The following is a 23,139-nucleotide window of genomic DNA, read 5'->3' as shown; positions in this document are numbered from 1 at the left end:
ACCTGGCAGCATATTTAGTTGGGAGGAACTTCCCCGAGTGTTTGTTAGAACCTTTGAAGGTACATGCAAACGACCAGCAGGGTTAACAGAGTTGCAGTCCTGTGTGCAGAAACTGAATGAGACCTTGAGAGATTATATCCAGAGATGGATCACATTGCACCACACAGTGGAGAATGTGTCAGATCACCAAGCAGTTTGTGCCTTCAAAGAGGGTGTTAAGTATCGAGAATTGAACCTGAAGTTCGGTCGGACATGGGATATGTCCTTGAGTCGGATGATGGAGATCGCCACCAAGTACGCTAATGGTGAAGAGGAAGACCGACTCCGGAGTGGCAAGCACAAAACAGTCGTCCAAGAAACCGGAGGAGGGAATTCCAATCGGAAACAGAAGCGCAAGGCCGAACCAGCAGCTCCTGGTGAAGCTTTAGTTGTGGCTCAAGGGAAGTTCAAGGGGAAGCCCAAAGGGCCGTGGAACCCCAAGAAAGTGAAAGATCAAGATGGAAATGATGTGTTGGATTTACCATGCCACATTCACACCAAAAAAGATGAAGAGGGTAACCTCATTTACCCTAAACACACCACTCGACAGTGTCGGCTCCTGATCCAGCAGTTCCGAGAGAAACAACCCAAGGAGAAGGAAAAGGAGTCGGACAAGGGTGAGGATAGGGAAGAAGATGATGATGGTTTTCCTAACGTCAATTCCACTCTGATGATTTCTGCTGATGTTGAAAGCAAAAGTCGACTGAAAGTTATCAACAGAGAGGTTAACATGGTTGCTCCGGTAACACCAAGTTATTTGAAGTGGTCCCAGACTGCCATCACATTCGACCAGTCTGACCATCCAGCACATATAGCCACCCCTGGGAGGCAAGCGCTGGTGGTTGACCCAGTTGTTGAAGGCAATCGACTGACTAAAGTGCTGATGGATGGTGGTAGTGGCCTGAATATCCTGTATGCTGAGACCTTGAAGGGAATGGGCATTCCGATGTCCAAGCTTAGTGAAAGCAATATGAGTTTCCATGGCATCATACATGGCAAGAAGGCTGAATCACTCGGCCAGAGTGCCCTTCATGTGGTTTTCGGTGATTCCAAGAATTACCGCAAAGAAAAGTTGACATTTGAAGTAGTTGATTTCCAGAGTGCTTATCATGCTATTCTGGGTAGGCCTGCCTATGCACGTTTCATGGCCCGACCATGTTACGTGTACCTCAAGTTGAAAATGCCTGGTCCTAGAGGAGTGATCACTATCACTGGCAATCGGCAGAAGGCAGAAGAGTGCTTCCAGAAAGGCTCAAAAATCGCTGATGCACAAATGGTAGCAGTCGAAATGCAAGAATATCGGAAGAACGCAGATCCGAGTGGTTTGTTGCGCTCCAAGAAGCCTGCCACTGATTCTGCACTTCAGTCATCCGGTGAAACCAAGCCGATTCATATTCACCCGACCGATCCTAGTGCTGCTCCTACTCATATTTTGACTTCACTCGACAGCAAATAGGAAGAAGCGCTCATCCAGTTCCTCCGTGAGAACTGGGACATCTTCGCATGGAAACCTTCTGACATGCCGGGTGTACCCAGGGGACTGGCTGAGCATCGTTTGCGAGTCGACCCGAAAGTAAAACCAGTCAAGGAACATCTTCAACGGTCCGCCGTACAGAAGAGAAAAGCAATTGGTGAGGAAGTGGCTCGGCTCCTTGCAGCCGAGTTCATCCGAGAGATTTACCACTCCGAGTGGCTCGCCAATGTTGTCATGGTCCCCAAGAAGGATGATTCACCTCGCATGTGCATTGACTTCAAGCACATCAATCGAGCCTGCCCGAAAGATCATTTTCCTCTCCCCCGCATCGACCAAATCGTCGACTCGACTGCGGGGTGTGAGCGATTGTCTTTTCTGGACGCCTATTCCGGGTATCATCAGATCCGACTGTATGGACCCGATGAGATAAAAACGGGTTTCATCACTCCATTCGGATGCTTCTGTTATGTCACCATGCCATTCGGCCTGAAGAACGCCGGAGCCACATTCATGAGGATGATTCAGAAGTGTTTGCTCACTCAAATCAGTCGGAATATGGAAGCATACATGGATGACATTGTGGTCAAGTCATGTAAGGGTTCCGGCCTGCTGGCTGACCTTGCTGAAACTTTTGCCAACCTCTGAAGGTATGATATCAAGCTTAATCCATCAAAGTGCACATTCGGAGTTCCTGGCAGAAAGTTACTCGGTTTCCTCGTTTTCGAACGAGGGATCGATGCTAACCCAGAGAAAGTTGGTGCTATACTCTGGATGAAACACCCTGTGCGTGTGCACGATGTCCAGAAGCTTACTGGCTGTTTGGCCGCATTGAGTCGATTCATTTCTCGCCTTGGTGAAAAGGCATTGCCTCTTTACCGACCGATGAAGAAGTCTGATAAGTTCGAGTGGACTCCCGAAGCTGATGCAGCGTTTGCAGAGCTCAAAGCCCTGCTTTCCACCCAGCCGATGCTCGCTGCTCCAATCAGCAAAGTAGATCCTTTCACTGAAGAGCCCCCACAACCAAAGAGTGCCACTGATCCGACTGAAGTCGAAGTCCCAGCCGTGGTCGACTTGATCATGGAGGTTTTGGTCATCACTCCTGACTGGGCAATGCCGTACATTTCATACATTCTCAGGAAGGAACTCCCAGAGGATGAAGAAGAGGCTCGACAGATCGTCCGTCGATCCAAAGCCTTTACTGTGATAAGAGGACAGTTGTTCAGAGAAAGTGTGACTGGAGTCTGCCAGAAATGCATAACACCAGAAGAAGGTCGAGTGATCCTAAATGGCATCCACTCGGGGACCTGTGGTCACCATGCGTCCTCTCGGACCATTGTGGCCAAAGCATACCGAGCAGGATTTAATTGGCCACGAGCAAATGAGATGGCAAAAGAAATAGTTGACAAATGTGAAGGTTGCCAGTTTTACTCCAACATGTCTCACAAGCCTGCATCAGCCCTGAAGACCATTCCACTCGTCTGGCCCTTTACTGTTTGGGGATTGGATATGGTTGGACCTCTGAGGACTGGTAGGAGCGGCTTCACTCATGTGCTCGTAACAGTCGACAAATTCACCAAATGGATTGAAGCCAAACCTATCAAAAACCTTGAAGCCAGTACTGCTGTCAGTTTCATCAGAGAGTTAACATTCAGATATGGTGTTCCGCACAGCATCATCACCGACAATGGGTCAAACTATGATTCCGATGAGTTCAGAGCCTTCTGTGCTTCCCAAGGTACTCAAGTCGACTATGCTTCAGTCGCCCACCCCCAGTCGAATGGACAAGCTGAAAGAGCAAACAGATTGATTCTCAAAGGACTGAAACCCCGACTGATGCGTGATCTCAAGCACGCAGCAGGCGCCTGGGTCGATGAACTTCCATCAGTGCTTTGGGGATTGAGGACAACTCCCAATCGGTCTACTGGCCGAACTCCATTCTTCTTGGTCTATGGAGCTGAAGCTGTACTCCCGAGTGACTTGCTTCACAATGCACCCCGAGTTGAGCTTTTCTCAGAAGATGAAGCAGAACAGGCATGGCAAGATGCAGTTGATCTCCTGGAAGAGGAAAGAGAGATGGCCCTGATCCGGTCGACCATCTATCAGCAAGACCTGCGTCGATTCCACGCCAGAAACGTGAGGGGTCGAGCATTTCAAGAGGGAGACTTAGTTCTTCGAGTGGATCAATAGAAACCACACAAGCTTGCTCCTGCTTGGGAAGGCCCCTTCATCGTCACAAGAGTGCTCCACAATGGAGCATACCACCTTTACAACGTCGAGCACAAGAAAGACGAGCCACACGCTTGGAATGCGGAGTTGCTCCGCCCCTTTTACCCTTAAGCACTCAGTCTATTGAGATGTAATAAGAAATACCTTTGCAGTTTATTTATCAAAGACAAGAGCTTTACAGTCTTCTAAAATGATTGTCGTTGCTTATATTTGTGTCTGAAATCCCCCAGTGGGTGACTTAGCCGCGAATCTGTTTCGCCTAAGTTTGTAAAATCCTACCGAGTGGTGAGCAAGCCTCTCACTCGGAGGCTTAGCTGCGAATCCGTTTCGCCTAAGTTTAAAAAAATCCTACCGAGTGGTGAGCAAGCCTCTCACTCGGGAACTTAGCTGCGAATCCATTTTGCCTAAGTTTAAAAAATCCTACCGAGTGGTGAGCAAGCCTCTCACTCGGGGTCTTAGCTGCGAATCCGTTTCGCCTAAGTTTAAAAAATCCTACCGAGTGGTGAGCAAACCTCTCACTCGGGGGTAAGGTTAGAAAAAGCGGTAGGCGTAAGTGAGGCGGTTGGCCTTCGCCTTGTGCCTAGGCGGTGCCTAAGCGCCCTAGGCGCCTCCTAGGCGGTAATATAGTTTTTACTCATAGTGTATTTGTGATTATTATACGGGTGTTGGTATTAGTTTAGGGCATATAAATAAGTTAATTACCGTATACTACCATTGTAATATAACCAGTTTGGCATATCAGTGTAGTTTGTGGCATGATTTCTTGCTCGGGTGGGCAATTCCTTGCCTGCCTGCCTAGACGTCCATTTATGCCCTAGGCAAGGCGTTTGGCCATTGCCTAATGCCTAGGCGTGCCTAAGCGCCTCCTAGGCACTGCCTTTTCCATCAGAGCTTGGGGGTTTAGCTGCAGTCCAGTACTCGCCTAAGTTTGAAAAATCCCACCGAGTGGTGAGCAACCCTCCCACTCAGGGGCTTAGCTGCAGTCCAGTACTCGCCTAAGTTTGAAAAATCCCACCGAGTGGAGAGCAACCCTCCCACTCGGGGGCTTAGCTGCAGTCCAGTGCCCGCCTAAGTTTGAAAAATCCCACCGAGTGGTGAGCAACCCTCCCACTCGGGGGCTTAGCTGCAGTCCAGTACTCGCCTAAGTTTGAAAAATCCCATCGAGTGGAGAGCAACCCTCCCACTCGGGGGCTTAGCTGCAATCCAGTACTCGCCTAAGTTTGAAAAATCCCACCGAGTGGTGAGCAACCCTCCCACTCGGGGGCTTAGCTGCGAACCCGTTTCGCCTAAGTTTGAAAAATCCCACCGAGTGGTGAGAAACCCTCCCACTTGGGGGCTTAGCTGCAATCCAGTACTCGCCTAAGTTTGAAAAATCCCACCGAGTGGAGAGCAACCCTCCCACTCGGGGGCTTAGCTGCAGTCCAGTACTCGCCTAAGTTTGAAAAATCCCACCGAGTGGTGAGCAACCCTCACACTCGGGGGCTTAGCTGCAGTCCAGTACTCGCGTAAGTTTGGAAAATCCTACCGAGTGGTGAGCAAGCCTCCCACTCGGGGGCTTAGCTGCAGTCCAATACTCGCCTAAGTTTGAAACACATCCCTATCCGCAAGGACGACGAGGTGCAGGTCGACTGCAACCTCCTCTTCGGAGCTGCACCACAAGTATAACGTACGCTCCATCCTCATCCGCAAGGACGACGAGGTGCAGGTCGACTGCAACCTTCTCCTTAGAGCTGCGCCACAAGTATAACGTGCGCTCCATCCTCATCCGCAAGGACGACGAGGTGCAGGTCGACTGGAACCTCTTCCCCAGAGCTGCATCTCAAGTACAAAAAAAATATTCCGAGTGAAGAACAAATTCCACTCGAAGGCAAGCACAAGCATATTCGGAGATAAACCAAATTCAGACAACTCCTAAGGTTCCGACCGCAGATTAAAGTACTCGGGCATCAAGCCCGAAGGAGTTTAACGGTTACAAAATCACTCGGCATTCCGAGGCAAATTTAAGGTGAGGCATAAAGGTTTGTTCACTCCGCAGGAGGAGGGCTGGCAGGCTTGACGAATTCGTCCAGGTCGATTCCGTCGGCAATCCGAGTGGCAGCAGCAATGAAGGTCTCCATGAAAGATTGGAAGTCGTGCTTCTTGGTGTTGGCAACCTTGATCACTGCCAGCTTCTCTTCTCGCGCTTCCTTGTAGTGGACACGAACCAAAGACAGAGCCACATCAGCGCCGCACCGGGCAGAAGACTTCTTCCATTCTTGCACTCGACCGGGAATCTCGTTAAGTCGAGTCATTAGAGACTCGAGGTCATTCTGGAGCGTTGCCCTTGGCCAAAGTGCTGTGTTGATCCGCGACATTGCGACCTTCAGTCGAGCGAGATAATCAACAACACCAGCAACACGAGATTCCAATCGGAGTACATTCATGGCAGCCTCATCTTTCACTGGAGAATGGATGGGGTCCAAGCCTGTCTCAACTCACCCAGTCTCTTCCTCAAAGTTCCGGCAAAATTCTGCACGTACAATTCAAAGATGAGTCAGTGGTTGTATATCGAGTCGACAATAACAAGTCAGTCGGTTCAAAGAAAATACCTTCAAGCATGACGAGCAGCTTCTTGGAAAGATCTCCCAGATAGTTCTCCAGATCGTCCCTCTTGCGAGCAATGCCTTCCATCTTCTTGTTCAGATTGTTCTTGTCCTTCTTCAGGCGAGTCGCTTCTTTATTGGCTTCATCAAGGGCAGTTTTCAGCTTGGCGTTTTCTTCCTCCAGTTTGCTGACTGAAGCCAGCTTCTGTTTAGCGAGTGCAGTTTTCTCATCAGCTATTTTCTGTGCGGCCGCAAGATCTTGGTCCTTTTTCATCAGAGCTTGATTCGATTTCTCTGAAAGAAACAACGCTCAGTTCAGTAAAAGCAAAATAAAATCCGGTTCAGAGACAAATCAGTCGACATGCTTTTTCTTACCAGCAGCTTCATCCTTGGCTTTCTGCAGATTTGTCTTGGCCAGCTCCAGATCGAGGTTGAGTTGAATCTGCTGCTTCTCCAGGTCAGCAAAACGAGCTCCAAGTTCACAAGATTTCTGTAATCAAAGGATAGTCAGTCGACAGATGGAAAGACTGGTTACTTCACATCAATGGTCTGATAAATTCAGAAAGTTCTAAGACTACTACCGAATCAAACATCCAACAGTAGTCTCGGGGACTAGACCCAGTGGGTGCACTTAGCTTGCCCCCACTGGTCCAGTTTCCACTCGATGTGGTCTGTCCAGGCCGAGTGTAAAAAAAGAGGCAAGTTGTTCTCAGACCGTCACCAACTGCCCGCAGTCGACCACGGTCTCGGGGACTACACCCAGTGGGTGCACTAAGCGTGCCCCCACTGGTTCAGATTCCACTCGACATGGTCTGACCAGGCCGAGTGAGAAAATTCTAATTCTAAGACTACAGTCGACTGCCCGCAGTCAACTATAGTCTCGAGGACTACACCCAGTGGGTGCACTCAGCGTGCCCCCACTAGTTAAAAGATCCAATCGACACAGCCTAGTCGACTCAAGATACAAATTTGCTCAGTGACAAGTCAAAACACCCAGTGGGTGTACAAATGCGAAACGCAGACAGATGAAAAGATTTTTCAAAGGAAGTTTTCAGGTACCATATCCTAACAGAACAAGTGGTAGGTTAAAGAGTCAGTCGGTGATCAACCAACCTGGACGTTGCTCTGAAGGGCTGAGCTGGCGTCGTAAGCCGCTTGGCTGGCTTCCCGGACCATCTTCATCTGCTCCATCATGATGCCTGCCTGCCGTATGGCTTCCTTGGCAGCACCCACTTGGTCCTCTGGGACGTGATGTGCGGTAAAGAGCGAAGATGGATCGGCTGGAGTCTGAGCAGTCGACGCCGAAGGATGAGCACTCGTCAGTGCTATGGCGAAAGTTACGGAAGTCCGATTGGCATTGCCACCTTCCTGGATCGTTGTTTCGGTCGCCGACGCAGACTGAGGTGTCTTTCCAGCTGACGCCTTCCTGTTTCTTCTCCCCTGGGGCCTCAGTGGCACGTCTTCGTCATCATCTGGAAGATCAATGACATGGGGAGGAGCTGCAAAAGAATCAATTCCTAGAAATTCAATCGACCAATAAAACGACCGAGTAAATAAGGATAGGATTATGAGAATCGTACCTGGATTGGAGGTGACGGCATCTTCCATTTCTTCGTCTTCATTCTTGTAAGCGGAAGTCTCGGAGGTAGCGGCACTGCAGATTTCAAGATTCAGTCGGTCATAACAGTGAGTCAACCAACACCCAGTTCGTACTAAACAAGGAATTCAAGTCCAACTATTACCTGGAAATAGTAGGGATGGTCACTTTGATTTTGGGCAAGGCTTTCGGCGGTTTTCATGGCGCAGCTTTCGGCTGCTTCGGTGCCTTTTCAGTCGGCGCTGGAGAAGACGTCTAAGGGCGCTTTGATGACTGCCCGGTTTGCGCGGTCGCTTTGCCACGGGCGCTTGCCGGATCGTGGGTGAGCTTGGATTGCCTTTCCCTACGGGGAGGTGAGTCGACCTCTTCTTCATCACTCGGGTCGTCGCTATCTTCGTCCTCTTCACCATCAGAATGCCACTCGCCGCTCTCGCCTCCGCTCGCCTCCCCCTCTGGGTCCTGCTCCTGCTCTCCGTTAGGCATCGAGTACATCTCAGTAAGGGCCTAGAAGACAACAAGCAAGACAAAAGTCAGTCGGTTGATTACAAGCAGTTGCATGACGAATCAAGATAACACTCGGCAATTCAGAGTTGGACCTTGTCTGTTTCGTACGAGTTGTTGAGTGGAGGGACTCTCCTGCCCCCCTGGGGTTATCTTTGTTGCCAGTGATACCCCTCAACCACTTCTCCACCGTATCCTCATCAACGTCTTCCGGATGGATCCGAGTGGAATCATCAATGCCCAAATACATCCACATCGGATGGTCACGGGCTTGAAGCGGCTGAATGCGGTGCCTGAGGAAGACTTCCAACAGATCCATGCAGGTCATGCCATCACGGATGAGCTGGACCACTCGCTCAACCAGCACCTTCACCTCCGCTTTCTCCCCCGGGGCCACTTTCAAGGCAGAGGGCTTCTCTACTCGAGCCATGGAAAAGGGGGGAAGTCCAGTCGACTAACCTGGAGTCAGCTGGTCTTTGCAGTAAAACCAAGTCGACTGCCACCCTCGGACTGACTCGGGAAGGATTATGGCTGGAAAAGAGCTCTTACCCTCATCTGAATCCCAAGACCCCCACACATTTGGATCACTTTTGTCCTCTCGTCACTCGGATTTGCTTTTTTGACCGACTGAGAGCGACACATGAAAATGTGCTTGAAGAGGCCCAGTGCGGTCAACAACCCAAGAAATTCTCGCACATAGACACGAAAGCGGCAAGATAGACGATGGTGTTGGGGGAAAAGTGATGAAGTTGTGCTCCAAAGAAGTTCAAGAAAGCTCGGAAAAAAGGATGAGGCGGCAAAGAAAACCCGCGGTCGACATGAGTGGCGAGGAGGACGCACTCACCCTCCCGCGGTCGGGGCTCGGTCTCGTCCTCCGGGAGCCGCGCAGATCCGTGGGGGATCAATCCCTCCTTGGCCAGATTGTCGATGTCGTCCTGACGAATCATCGACCGGATCCAGTCGCCCTGGATCCCGCCGCGCGGCAGGCCGGACCTTGACGAAGATCCACCCCGGCTGGACTTCTTCCCCTTCGCCTTCGCCGTCGCCTTCTTCACGCGCTCCAAGGCCATCGTCTTCTCCTTCCCCATCGCAGCGGGCGGAGCTCGAACAGAGCGGCAGGAGCGGATGCAGTGGAGAAAACAGAGAAGGAAGAGGAAGAATGGGAACGCACTGTTCAAAAAACCCCACCCGACGCCTTATATGAGGTTGTTTCCGAGTGACTGACCTGTGGACCCGGGCGATCTTATCAAATCCCGCAACAGTCGCGCGTGCTATACATGGCAAAAAAGGTGGCGAATAAATCGAGGCGGCCCTGCCTAATCCAGCCCGATTACTGCGGCTTCCTCCGCCCCGCGCGCTTCCCAAAATTCAAATCCCACGAGATCCGCAGACAACAGAGCAACCTGTCAGACGGAAGATTTCCTCCATATCAACGCTCGAGGCTTTTCGGTAAAAGTTCACTCGACAAAAACAAAGAATGGATCAAGGCGACTGAAAAAGAAGTTGATGTTACCGTTTTGATTCGTTGATCCCCACAAGACACTTCCGAAGCGCGAAAGTTGAATCGGAAGTATTTTCAACTCCTTCTCCACTCAAACCCTGAACTATTCGGGGGCTAATGATGAAGCTATGTACCTAGTGTAGGGTCATAGGCCTGACCTAGACACCCTTCCCAAGGACATCATCCTAAAGTCAGAAGCATTCGAAGGGTACCATCATCCACTCGACCGGGAACATTCCAATTGGAAGAATCGCTGTCACTCGACCGTAACAGAAACCACTCGACATATAGAAGATCTAAAGTCACTCTGCACAGCAACGGTCGGGCGTTTACTCATAGATTTAATGATCATTTATAGCACTTTCTTACAGACGTTACCTGTAACACTCTCTCTTTAAGTACATTGAACCCTGTGTAACGGAGGGGAGCTGGGGTCCTGGCGCACTCTATATAAGCCACCCCCCTCCTCTAGGACAAGGGTTCGCACCCCTGTAACACACACACACACGCATAATCCAGTCGACCGCCTCCGGGCACCGAGACGTAGGGCTATTACTTCCTCCGCGAAGGGCCTGAACTCATAAAACTCGTGTGTACAACTTCGCCATAGCTAGGATCTTGCCTCTACATACCTACCCCCATTCTACTGTCAGTCTTAGATCCACGACACCGGTGGCCTCATTATATGGAAATTCCGGTCGTACAACCTCTCATACAGGCGCGAGCGCCAGTATGGAATGCCGTCTGGCGTTGATTTCTGTTGATCTAGGGTTTGGGTATTTGGGTCGGGCGCTCTCATATGGATGTGAGCTCCCGTATTATAGACCTCCGTTTGCTCTGTTTCCCTAGCTAGGTTGATTTCGCTCAAGGGGTCAAACTACCACGCATGCGGGTGCTTGCCCTGTTTGAAACGCCGTCTTCTATGCTGGATGTTTTGGTGATTCTCGTCGGAGGTCTCATACGACGACTCAAATGAGCGCGGGTAGTCGTATGAGACACCATAGTTCTCCCTGACCTTCTTTGATGTTCCCTTTTGTCTTTTCATGCGACCGCACATACGGGCGGCTGCGCCCGTATGACACGCCGTCTTACTCCCTGATTGCTCTTCTCTCTTGCCTCTTCCTTCCACCTCCTTTAATTCTTCAATGTTTCTCCTATGACACAAAGTCAAATACAAGCTTTTCAAGAGTTTTTCATCAGATTTTTATGAGAGCAAAACATCAAAAACAATTCTTTTGACAAACTAATGGGTTGCCTCCCATTAAGCACTGGTTTTTAGGTTGCTAAGCTCAACCTCATACCTCAGTATCATGTCAAGTCCCTGGTGGCCTGAGATTTTCTTTACTTACCGCACATACTCATTTAGGTGGGGGAACATAGTTCTCCTTTGCTCCTGGCTTCTTCAGGAAGTACTTTACGATTTCTTCTTCGCAAATTCAAAAATTTACTTTCCCTTCGGGGCAGTGAAGCGCTGCACCTGCATATTCAAAAATGGTCTACCAAGGATAATTGATATTTTCTATATTCAGGCATGTTAAGAATAACAAAATCAGTAGGTATAGCATGCTCATCTAGTCTTAGTTGAACATTCTCAGCTACTCCCACTAGCTTCTTTGTGGACGTATGTGTCATTTGCAAGGTTATGCTTGTGGGCATACATTCTGCTAAATTCAGCTTATGATAAAGATTTAGAGGCATCACACTAACACCTGCTCCTACATCGCAAAGATCATTACTTATACCAAGATTACTAGTTGAACAAGATATAGTGGGTATGCCTGTGTCTCCCAACTTTTCTGGTATCTTATTCTCAAAGGGGTACTCCATTATTGTAGCCACCTACTCCTTCCAATTCATACTTCTTTTTTTGTTAACGATGTCACGCATGAACTTGGAAAAAGTAGGAATCTTTAATATATCAGTTACATGCATCGAAACTTTAAGATTAGCTATTTCTTGTAAAAAGGAGGAATAAAGTGCATCATTCGAAGGTGGCTTGACAGTCTTAGGGTAAGGAAGGGTTTTCTTTGTTTTACCTTTGTTTTTATCCTTTTCCTTGCCCCTTTCTTTATTCCATGTTGCTTGGCTAGTTTCTCGTCTGGTGGGATAAGGTGGTCAGGTGTTCCTCTCTACCCTTGGTTCTCTAGCTCTTTCAGCTTCTGGAACTACTTCTTCGTTATTGTCACCATCTACCATTTCAACATCAAGGTCAATTTCTTTGTCAGACTCCGTTTCATTTTCTTGAGCATCCTAATACACCTATTCTTCAGGTTCTTCTTCACCAAAGAGTATTTCTTTGTTCTCCTATGTTTTTCTCTAGCTCTCTCTTCTCCTTTGTTGTTACTTCTCATAACACTCGGGGCCTTTAGGATCCTATGTTCTCTTACCACTACGAGTGGAAATTTAATTAGTAGAAACAAGATTATCTTTATCTAATTGAGCAAGAATCAAAGATTGAGTCTTAGAGATTTGAGAACATTGAGTTTGTATCAGTGAGGGTGTTTATCAAGATTATTTACCACTTGACTTAACCCTTCTACCTCTAGCGAAAGATAGGCTATTACCTTTTCATTATGATAAACACATCTTCGAAAGTCTCTGTTGAAGTTGTCTTGGTGGAATTTGAATTCATTGTCTCTTGAAGTTCATCCTCCTAATGATAGATACCAAATATATCCACTTTTTTCATTAATAAAATGTTCAACAGGCTTACCTTTCTCTTGAGTAACCCTTTTAAATTCTTCCATGTCTTCAATATGATATACTTTTCCAGTAGGCTTCACTGGTTGCTGGATATTCCACTGTTCTTGTGCAGATAGAATTTTCTCTATAAGTTCTTTCCACTGTTCAAGAGTTAAAGAAATAGATTGTCCTCATGCACTTAAATCAAGAAAGGATTTTGATTCCTCATTAATTCCATGATAAAACATATGAAGTATAACATATTCAGCATACCCAGGTCACGGCATAAGTTCAAAAATTTAGAATATCTCCCCCAAGCTTTATATAAACTTTCACTGCCCTCCTCGATAAATAGGGTTGTAGGATAGAAAGTATGTCTAGATGGGGGTGTGATTAGACTACTTGACCAAATAAAAATCTATCCTTTTCCCAATTTTAGTTGTGGGCAGATTTTAGCAATTCTACCAAGTCTAGTATCACCCTACACATGCAATTCTAAGAGTATAGCAGTGGAAAGTAAAACATTGCACATGTAAGTAAAGGAGGGGATTGGAGATTTCAAACGCAATGAAGACACGATGATTTTTGGTGTGGTTCTGATAGGTGGTCCTATCGTACGCCCACATTGATGGAGACTTCAGCCCACGGAGGGTAAGGTTGCGCAAGTCCATGGAGGGCTCCACCCACAAAGGGTCCATGAAGAAGCAACCTTGTCTATTCCACCATGGCTTCCGTCCATGAAGGACTAGCCTCACTTGGGTAGATCTTCATGAAGTAGGCGATCACTTTGTCCTTACAAACTCCTTGGTTTAACTCCACATCTTGGAGGCTCCCAAGTGACACCCAGCCAACCTAGGAGACAACACTCTCCAAAAGGTAATAGATGTCATGTTCGTGATGAACTCCTTACTCTTGTGCTTCAAATGATAGTCTCCTAACACTCAATCTCTCTCTCACACACACAGATTTGGCTTGGGTAGGAGAAGGATTGGAGTGGAAAGCAACTTGAAGAGGCTAGAAATCAAGGTTCAAATGGTAGGAATGGAATCTCTTTATCTCAACACATGAGTAGGTGGCGCTCTCTCAGAAGATGAATGGTGGAAGTTGTGTTTCGTTCTGATGGCTCTCTTGAAGAGTAAGTGGTGGTGGAGGGGTCTAAATAGGTAGCACCAAAAATCCAACTGTTACAAGTCTTTGACCCAACTCGATGGCACCGACATGAGAATCTCGGTGAGACCGACTAATGTAAAAGACTTGACTGTTAGGCTTTTAAATGAGACCGATTATACCAACTCGCTGGGACCGAAGTGAAATGGCTAGGGCAAGACCTCATTTCAGTAATTCTGATTAGTTCATCTCGGTGATTCCGAAATGAAGCGCAACTTCATCACAGAAACTTGGTCAGGCCGTCTCGGTGGGACCAAGAACCATTTCCGTTAAACCAAATTGCTAGGGTTTTGGCTGTGGCAATGGAATGATCATCCCGGTGGGTCTGGAGTAGGTGATATCAGTGGGACCGAAATGAAGTTTTTGGGCTTTGGACAGATGTGTTGGCAAAGTGATTGAGGGTTTTTGGAGCAATACCACTAAGCACTTGAGCAACAACCTCATCCCCTTTTAATAGTATTGGTTTCCTAAGGGACTCAATGTGATCTTGGATCACTAAACAAAAATCTAGAGTCTTGGAGTAGCCAATTCTCGTCCTTGAAATTTTGAGGGGTCCACATCCATTAGTCCTTGCCATGCTAATCATGGATCTTTTCTGAAATCTATCATCAATGTTCATTAGATCAATGACATGTATATTATTAATTACCAAAACCACCCGGGGAATAATTGCACTTTCAATCTCCCCCTTTTTGGTAATTGATGACAACATATAGATCAAAGCTTCGACAAATGATATAATGAATGAAATACATCATCGCTTTGAGAAGTATGTGATAAGCAAGAGCTCCCCCTAAATTTGTGCATTATTGAAAGTTTGTGTTTGAATGTAAATGCACAATCGATTTGGATCATGGGTTACTCTTCCATGTCACATACATCTTGGTGGAGCGCTCAAAATGATATGATTGCATAATAATTAGCACCCATCACCAAATAAATAAGTAAATGATCATACAAGAGCATATGAATGGATGTTCAAACAAGCATAGCATTAAGGTACGATATGATAAAGTAGTCTCATACGTGCATCAAGCAAAAGTAACTCAAAGTAGCAAGAATCACTCAAGGAAAACCAAATGAACAAAAGCAAAGCACTCTCAAGCACTCACTCGAGGCCTAATGATCTATACTATTCTCCCCCTTTGTCAACAAGTACCAAAACGTTCAAATAAGTACAGAGCTAAATGACGCTCTAGGCTTGATCTCCTGATGCTCCTGGTGGTGAAGTCCTCTAACTTGCAGCGCTGGTGGGCGTCGATGTCGGAGTAAAGAGAAGTGCATGTGCAAATGCCTTAGACAAAGTCTATTGTGGAGGAGTGGAGATGGTAGGAGGCATTGAGGGGGCAACCGAAGGTGTAGCTGCTGGAGCTGAAACTATAGCTCTGGAAGATACTGGTACTACAGATGATCTAGGCATAGTCCAGAACTGAGTAGTCTTGGTAATGCCATCACTTGGGTGATCCTCATCATCACTGGAAGCCCGTGTCCTGGCTTCATCCACTTCACGCTTTGAGCTCTCAACAGTGGTCTGAACCTTTCACCTTGACATCCCGATCATGAATCTTAGTCTCTACAATCCTCTCAAGACTCTTTTGGTTCTCTACGAGGTTGTCCAAACTCCGCTCTATCCTCCGAGTAGCTTTAATGAGATATAACACCTGGTCGGTCTTGGTCTTGAGCACTGGAGATGAAGAAGCACTAGGTCCTGAAGTTCTAGCAGCTTTTACGCTTACATGTGATGTGACTGAGGTAGGATGGGATGGATCCATCATCACGGTGTTGTCCTCAAACTTAGGTCGAAGCGGAAAATGCTCACAATCCAACAGAAAAGAATTGTTTGCACCCTTTCAGTTGATAAGCACCTTTATATGAGGGGCAAAACCACAAGTCCTCTTCTGATCAGCAGTTGTCCTCTTGATAGTTTCCATTATGAGATCCATGACCTTGAATTTCTCAATGTTGGTCAATATACTTCCAGTCCACCCACTTCATATCACTGACTATGGGCTTCTTGTCAAGCAACATAGTCTCGTAGAAATCTTGTTGTTCTTTGGTGTGGAAGCGATAGTCTACAGCAGTCCTCCTTCTGATGGAGTAGGGATCAGACTCTCTCCATTTTCTCAGTCTTCTATCCTTCCTCTTTCTCATGTTCTTTGCAACTGGGTGAGTGTCATTGTGTTTAGGCAATCTAGGTCTGAGCTTCATAAGCACCGGGGCATCATCCTCTTCTTCTTCTCTACCAGGCACTGGGGCCCTGTTCTTCTCTGCAGCTGAGATGTTTCTGATGGTCTTTATCTTTGGCTTGGAGGAAGTGGCAGTCTTCATAGCATCACCCAGGAGCTTCTGCTGCTTGGCTGGAGGTGGGTTAGCAGTTGGCTCAGGCATGCCATCTCTCCTCATGAAGGTAGGCTTGAAGGTCACTTGCACTGACTCCTTCCTTAATCTCTTTTTCCCTACTGCCTTGGCTATAGATTTGTTTGCAGCTGGCCTAGTGCTTTCAACAGTGCCATATTCCCTGGCAAGCACACCTTTCTTCTTCTTTGAGGCAACTTCTTTTGCAAAAAAGTCTTCATCCTCATCATCAGTGTCCTTTTTCTTTCTTGATCTAGAGGTTGCCTTGGGCAAGTCTGGAGAACTTCTTTCTCCCTCATGGTATCTCTCCTCGAGACTAAAGCCTGCACTCAGATCAACACTATGCTCTTCTGACCTGTTTTGGCTGTCACTGGCATCTGACATCTTGCAAGCAGACGTGTGAAGTAGATGGGTATGGGAAGAATAGATGAGCTTCACAAAACACAACATTTTGACAAAATTTGGTTTTCACATAAGTGATTTAGGAAATTCCGAGTAGATTATCTCAATAGCACTGAAGCTGTAACATAAACTTTGCCACATAGACTCGGCCAAATCGAGGTGTGTTTCGGTCTCTCCGACATGCTAGGGTTCTACTGAGACTTTAGACTCGGATCCACCGATATGTACGACTCGGTGATACCGAGACGTATAGTGTGCAATGGTGGGAGGCCAAATCGGTGAGTCCGAGTATCTCTATTTGATCTGCCCGAGATGAGTTCTGCTTAAACCTAACCCTGATTTTTTTCGCTCAAATCTATTTCTACAGAATTGATGGAATAGAAATCTCAATTAGTGGGAATATTGCGGGCGCAATTACTCTAGTGCATAGAATCGGAAATTTGAAGCACTAGGGGATCGAATTTCACCCTAACTCAGTGGAGATCCTCTATGGCGGCCACGGAGGTGAGGAATGCTATTGACGACAATGAAATATGGCGGCGAGGGCGCGCTGGAGTCAAGTTGATGATCCGGGGACCATGGGTGACGGCAGCAACGGGGTGTGGGAGAACATAATTGTTGAGAATTTTCAATGTACGGTCCACGCGATATATATACCCGTAAGTTGCGAGTGAGACCGAGCGAACCTAATCGGTGGCACCGAGATGTGTAACTGCTGTGAGCACATTGATGACCCACAAGCATAGGGGATCAATTGTAGTCCGTTCGATAAGTAAGAGTGTCAAACCCAACGAGGAGTAGAAGGAAATGACAAGTTGTTTTCAGCAAGGTATTTACTGCAAGCACTGGAACTGTTGGTGACAGGTTGTTTGATAGTAGGATAATTTGTAACAAGTAAGTAATGGTAACGGTAACAAAAGTGTAGCAAGGTATCCCAATCCTTTTGAGGCAAAGGACAAGCCAAAACGGTCTCTTATAATAAGCAAAGCGTTCTTGAGGGTACACGGGAATTTCATCATATCACTTTCATCATGTTGATTTGATTTGTGTTCGCTACTTTGATAATTTGATATGTGGGTGGATCGGTGCTTAGGTGTTGTTCTTACTTGAACAAACCTCCTACTTATGATTAACCCCCTCGCAAGCATCCGCAACTACGAGAAAAGTATTAAGATAAAATCTAACCATAGCATTAAACTTTTGGATCCAAATCGGTCCCGCATAAACTAGGGTTTAAGCTTCTGTCACTCTAGCAACCCATCATCTAATAACTACTCCACAATGCATTCCCTTAGGCCCAAATATGGTGAAGTGTCATGTAGTCGACGTTCACATGACACCACTAACGGAATCACAACATACATACCGTCAAAATATCGAACACATATCAAGTTCACATGATTACTTGCGACATGACTTCTCCCGTGAGCTCAAGAACAAAAGTAACTACTCACAAATGATAATCATGCTCAAGATCAGAGGGGTATTAAATAGCATAATGGATCTCAACATATAATCTTCCACCAAATAAACCATATTGTAATCAACTACAAGATGTAATCAACACTACTAGTCACCCACAAGTACCAATCTAAGGTTCCGGTACAAATATTGAACACGAGAGATGAACTAGGGTTTGAGAGGAGATGGTGTTGTTCAAGATGTTGATGGAGGTGGCCCTCCCAAAGATGGGAGAGTTGTTGGTGATGACGATGACGATGATTTCCCCCCTCCGAGAGGGAAGTTCCCCCGGCGGAATCGCTCCACCGGAGGGCAAAAGTGCTCCTGCCCAAGTTCCGCCTCGAGACGGCGGTGCTTCGTCCCGAAAGTCCTCTCCTTATTTTTTTTCTAGGTCAAAATGACTTATATACCGGAAGAGGGGCACCAGAGGTGGGCCGAGGAGGGCACAACTCACCAGGGCACGCCTGGGCTCCCTGGCACACCCAGGTGGGTTGTGCCCACCTGATGGGCCCCCTCTGGTAGTTATTTGCTCCAATAATTCTTAAATAATCCATAAAAAATCTTCGTGAAGTTTCAGCTTATTTGGAGTTGTGCAGAATAGGTAGCTCTGACGTGCTTTTTCAGGTCCAGAATTCCAGCTGCCGGCATTCTCCCTCTTTGTGTAAACCTTGCATATGATGAAAGAAAAGGCATTAGAATTACTCCATAAAGTATTATTATGCATAAAAACATTAAAAATAACAGTAGTAAAACATGATGCAAAATGGACGTATCAACTCCCCCAAGCTTAGACCTCGCTTGTCCTCAAGCGAAAACCGAAATGGACGTATCAGTGGAGCTTGTCCTTTTGCCTTTTAGCTTGTGGTCTTGCGATGGACGATCATCTTGAGCTTGTGTCCCCTCGAAGGAAGTAGGATCATACTTCTCTTGTTGAGGAACACACTTTGTCTTGGGATATTGATATTCTTCCCACTCAACTCCATTGGCATTGAACCTTCGTTCAAAACCAATACCTTGATTCTTCTTGTGTCTTCCTTGCTTGTGCATGATTGCCTCAAATTGCTTACTCCCGGCAAGGCTCTTGTAAACACCTTTCTCTATAATTCCTTTCAATAAAGTGTTTTCTTGCTCAAGTGTAAGTTGGCTAAGAGAATCATTAGTGTAATCAAGAGAACTACTAGAAGCGACAATATTGGATTTAGCATTGTTATTGTTACTACTAGATTAAGAACCTTTCTTACTCTTGTTATTAGCATAAGTAGATTTAACTTGTGGCATAAAAGTAGACAAGAGGAGATGCTTGGCAATGTAAGAAGAACTCTTCTTTCGAAGATCATCATTGATTGCTTTAAGAAGCTCATGCTCTTGCTCTAAATTTAGCTTCTTGAAGCATAGCTTCTCATGAGTTCTTACAAGCTCTCTATGATCTTCTTGAGTTTTTTCATGAGCTAACTTAAGAGTGTTTAGTTCTTTAGTTAGACGCTCAATCTCCTTCTTTGCATTTTTACCCATTTCATCTTGACTATCATGATTACTAGCAAGTTCATTACAGCTCACATCACTTGTTTTATCAACAAGCAAATCATCATCACCTAGCAAATCATATTTATCACTATTGAAATCAAGATACTTGGGTTGTGATACCTTGGGGCCTGTACCATGAAGCATCTTCCAATTCCTACATTTGGTGAATCAAATATGTCATGGGAGTTGGAGGATACTAGAGCAAGTCCGGCAACACCTTCATCTTGACTATAGTCGAAGTCGGGGTGATAGCTTCCCTCAGAGTGGTTGTCAGAGTCGGAGCCGGAAACCCATTCACCAACATAAGCTTGATGTCTTCTTCTAGAGTAGCTCTTGGTTTACTTGTATTTCCCTTCGGACTCCTTGTTTCTGAAGGAAATATGCCCTAGATGCAATAATAAAGTTTTTATTTATATTTCCTTATATCATGATAAATGTTTATTATTCATCCTAGAATTGTATTAACCGGAAACTTAGTACATGTGTGAATACATAGACAAAACAAAGTGTCCCTAGTATGCCTCTACTTGACTAGCTTGTTTATCAAAGATGGTCATGTTTCCTGACCATAGACATGTGTTGTCATTTGATGAACAGGATCACATCATTAGGAGAATGATGTGATGGACAAGACCCATCCGTTAGCTTGGGATAATGATCGTTTAGTTTTATTGCTATTACTTTCTTCATGACTTATACATGTTCCTCTGACTATGAGATTATGTAACTCCCGAACACCGGAGGAACACCTTGTGTGCTATCAAACGTCACAACGTAACTGGGTGATTATAAAGATGCTCTACAGGTGTCTCCGAAGGTGTTTGTTGAGTTGGCATAGATCAAGATTAGAATTTGTCACTCCGTGTATCGGAGAGGTTTCTCTGGGCCCTCTCGGTAATGCACATCACTATAAGCCATGCAAGCAATGTGACTAATGAGTTAGTTGTGGGATGATGCATTACAGAACGAGTAAAGAGACTTGTCGGTAACGAGATTGAACTAGGTATGATGATACCGACGATCGAATCTCGGGCAAGTAACATACCGATGACAAAGGGAACAACGTATGTTGTTATGCGGTTTGACCAATAAAGATCTCCGTAGAATATGTAGGAGCCAATATGAGCATCCAGGTTCCGCTATTGGTTATTAACTGAAGATGTGTCTCGGTCATGTCTACATAGTTCTCGAATCCGTAGGGTCCGCACGCTTAACATTCGATGACAATTTGTATTATGAGTTATGTGATTTGATGACCGAAGTTTGTTCGGAGTCTCGGATGAGATCACGGAAATGATGAGGAGTCTCGAAATGGTCGAGAGGTAAAGGTCGATATATTGGAAGGCTATATTCGAACATCGGAAATGTTCTGAGTGATTCGAATATTTTTCGGAGTACCGGAGAGTTACGGGAATTCGCCGGGGGAAGTAGTGGGCCTTAATGGGCCATACGGGAAAGGAGAGAACGGCCTCAAGGGGTGGCCGCGCCCCCCCATCGGCTGGTCCGAATTGGACTAGGAGGGGCGGCGCCCCCTCCTTCCTTCTCCCCTCTTCCTCCTTCCCTTCCTTCTCCTAGTTGGAATAGGAAAGGGGGCCGAATCCTACTTGGACCGAGAGTCCAAGTAGGACTCCCCCTTTTGGTGTGCCCCTCTAGGGCCGGCCTCCTCTTCTCCCCTCCTTTATATACGTGGGAGGGGGCACCCCAAATACACACAAATTGATTTCTTAGCCGTGTGCGGTGTCTCCCTCCACAGATTTCCACCTCGGTCATATTGTCGTAGTGCTTAGGAAAGCCCTACATCGGTAACTTCATCATCACCGTCACCACGCCGTCGTGCTGATGAAACTCTCCCTCGGCCTAAGCTGGATCAAGAGTTCGAGGGACGTCACCAAACTGTACGTGTGCAGATCGTGGAGGTGCCGTGCGTTCGGTACTTGATCGGTTGGATCGCAAAGATGTTCGACTACATCAACCGCGTTACCAAACGCTTCCGCTTTCGGTCTACGAGGGTACGTGGACACACTCTCCCCGCTCGTTGCTATGCATCACCTAGATAGATCTTGCGTGTTTGTAGGATTTTTTTTTGAAATTACTGCGTTCCCCAACAGTGACATCAGAGCCAGGTCTATGCGTAGATGTTATATGCACGAGTAGAACACAAAGAGTTGTGGGCGATAATAGTCATACTGCTTACCAGCATGTCATACTTTGATTCGGCGGTATTGTTGGATGAAGCGTCCCAGACCGACATTACATGACCGCATTCATGAGACTGGTTCTACCGCCGTGCTTCGCACACAGGTGACTAGTGGGTGTCTGTTTCTCCAACTTTATTTGAATCGAGTGTGACTACGCCCGGTCATTGTTGAAGGTTAAAACAGCACACTTGACGAAAAATCGTTGTGGTTTTGATGCATAGGTAAGAACGGTTCTTGCTAAGCCCGTAGCAACCACGTAAAATTTGCAACAACAAAGTAGAGGACGTCTAACTTGTTTTCGCAGGGCATGTTGTAATGTGATATGGTCAAGACGTGATGATATATAATTTGTTGTATGAGATGATCATGTTTTGTAACAGTTATCGGCAACTGGCAGGAGCCATATGGTTGTCGCTTTATTGTATGAAATGCAATCGCCGTGTAATTGCTTTACTTTATCTCTAAGTGGTAGCGACAGTCGTAGAAGCAATAGTTGGCGAGACGACAATGATGCTTCAATGGAGATCAAGGTGTCAAGCCGGTGACGATGGTGATCATGACGGTGCTTTGGAGATGGAGATCAAAGGCACAAGATGATGATGGCCATATCATATCACTTATATTGATTGCATGTGATGTTTATCCTTTATGCATCTTATTTTGCTTAGTACCGCGGTAGCATTATAAGATGATCCCTCACTAAATTTCAAGGTATAAGTGTTCTCCCTGAGTATGCACCGTTGCGACAGTTCGTTGTGCCGAGACACCACGTGATGATCAGGTGTGATAAGCTCTACGTTCAAATACAACGGGTGCAAGCCAGTTTTGCAGGTGCAGAATACTCGGGTTAAACTTGACGAGCCTAGCATATGCAGATATGGCCTCGGAACACTGAGACCGAAAGGTCGAACGTGAATCATATAGTAGATATGATCAACATAGAGATGTTCACCATTGAAAACTATTCCATCTCACGTGATGATCGGACATGGTTTAATTGATATGGATCACACGATCATTTAGATGACTAGAGGGATGTCTATCTAAGTGGAAGTTCTTAAGTAATATGATTAATTGAACTTAATTTATCATGAACTTAGTCTTGATAGTATTTGCAAAATTATGTTGTAGATCAATAGCTCGCGATGTAACTCCCCGTTTATTTTTTATATGTTCCTAGAGAAAAATAAGTTGAAAGATGATAGTAGCAATGATGCGGACTTGGTCCATGATCTGAGGATTTTCCTCATTGCTGCACAGAAGAATTATGTCCTTGATGCACTACTAGGTGACGGACCTATTGCAGGAGCAGATGCAGACGTTATGAACGTTTGACAAAGCTCGGTATGATGACTACTTGATAGTTTCATGCACCATGCTTTACGGCTTAGAACCGGGACTTCAAAAACGTTTTGAACGCCATGGAGCAT

This window comes from Triticum aestivum, chromosome 1D, assembly GCF_018294505.1.
Source record: "Triticum aestivum cultivar Chinese Spring chromosome 1D, IWGSC CS RefSeq v2.1, whole genome shotgun sequence".
In the NCBI taxonomy this organism is placed as follows: domain Eukaryota; kingdom Viridiplantae; phylum Streptophyta; class Magnoliopsida; order Poales; family Poaceae; genus Triticum; species Triticum aestivum.
This window is presented reverse-complemented; position numbering follows the sequence as displayed.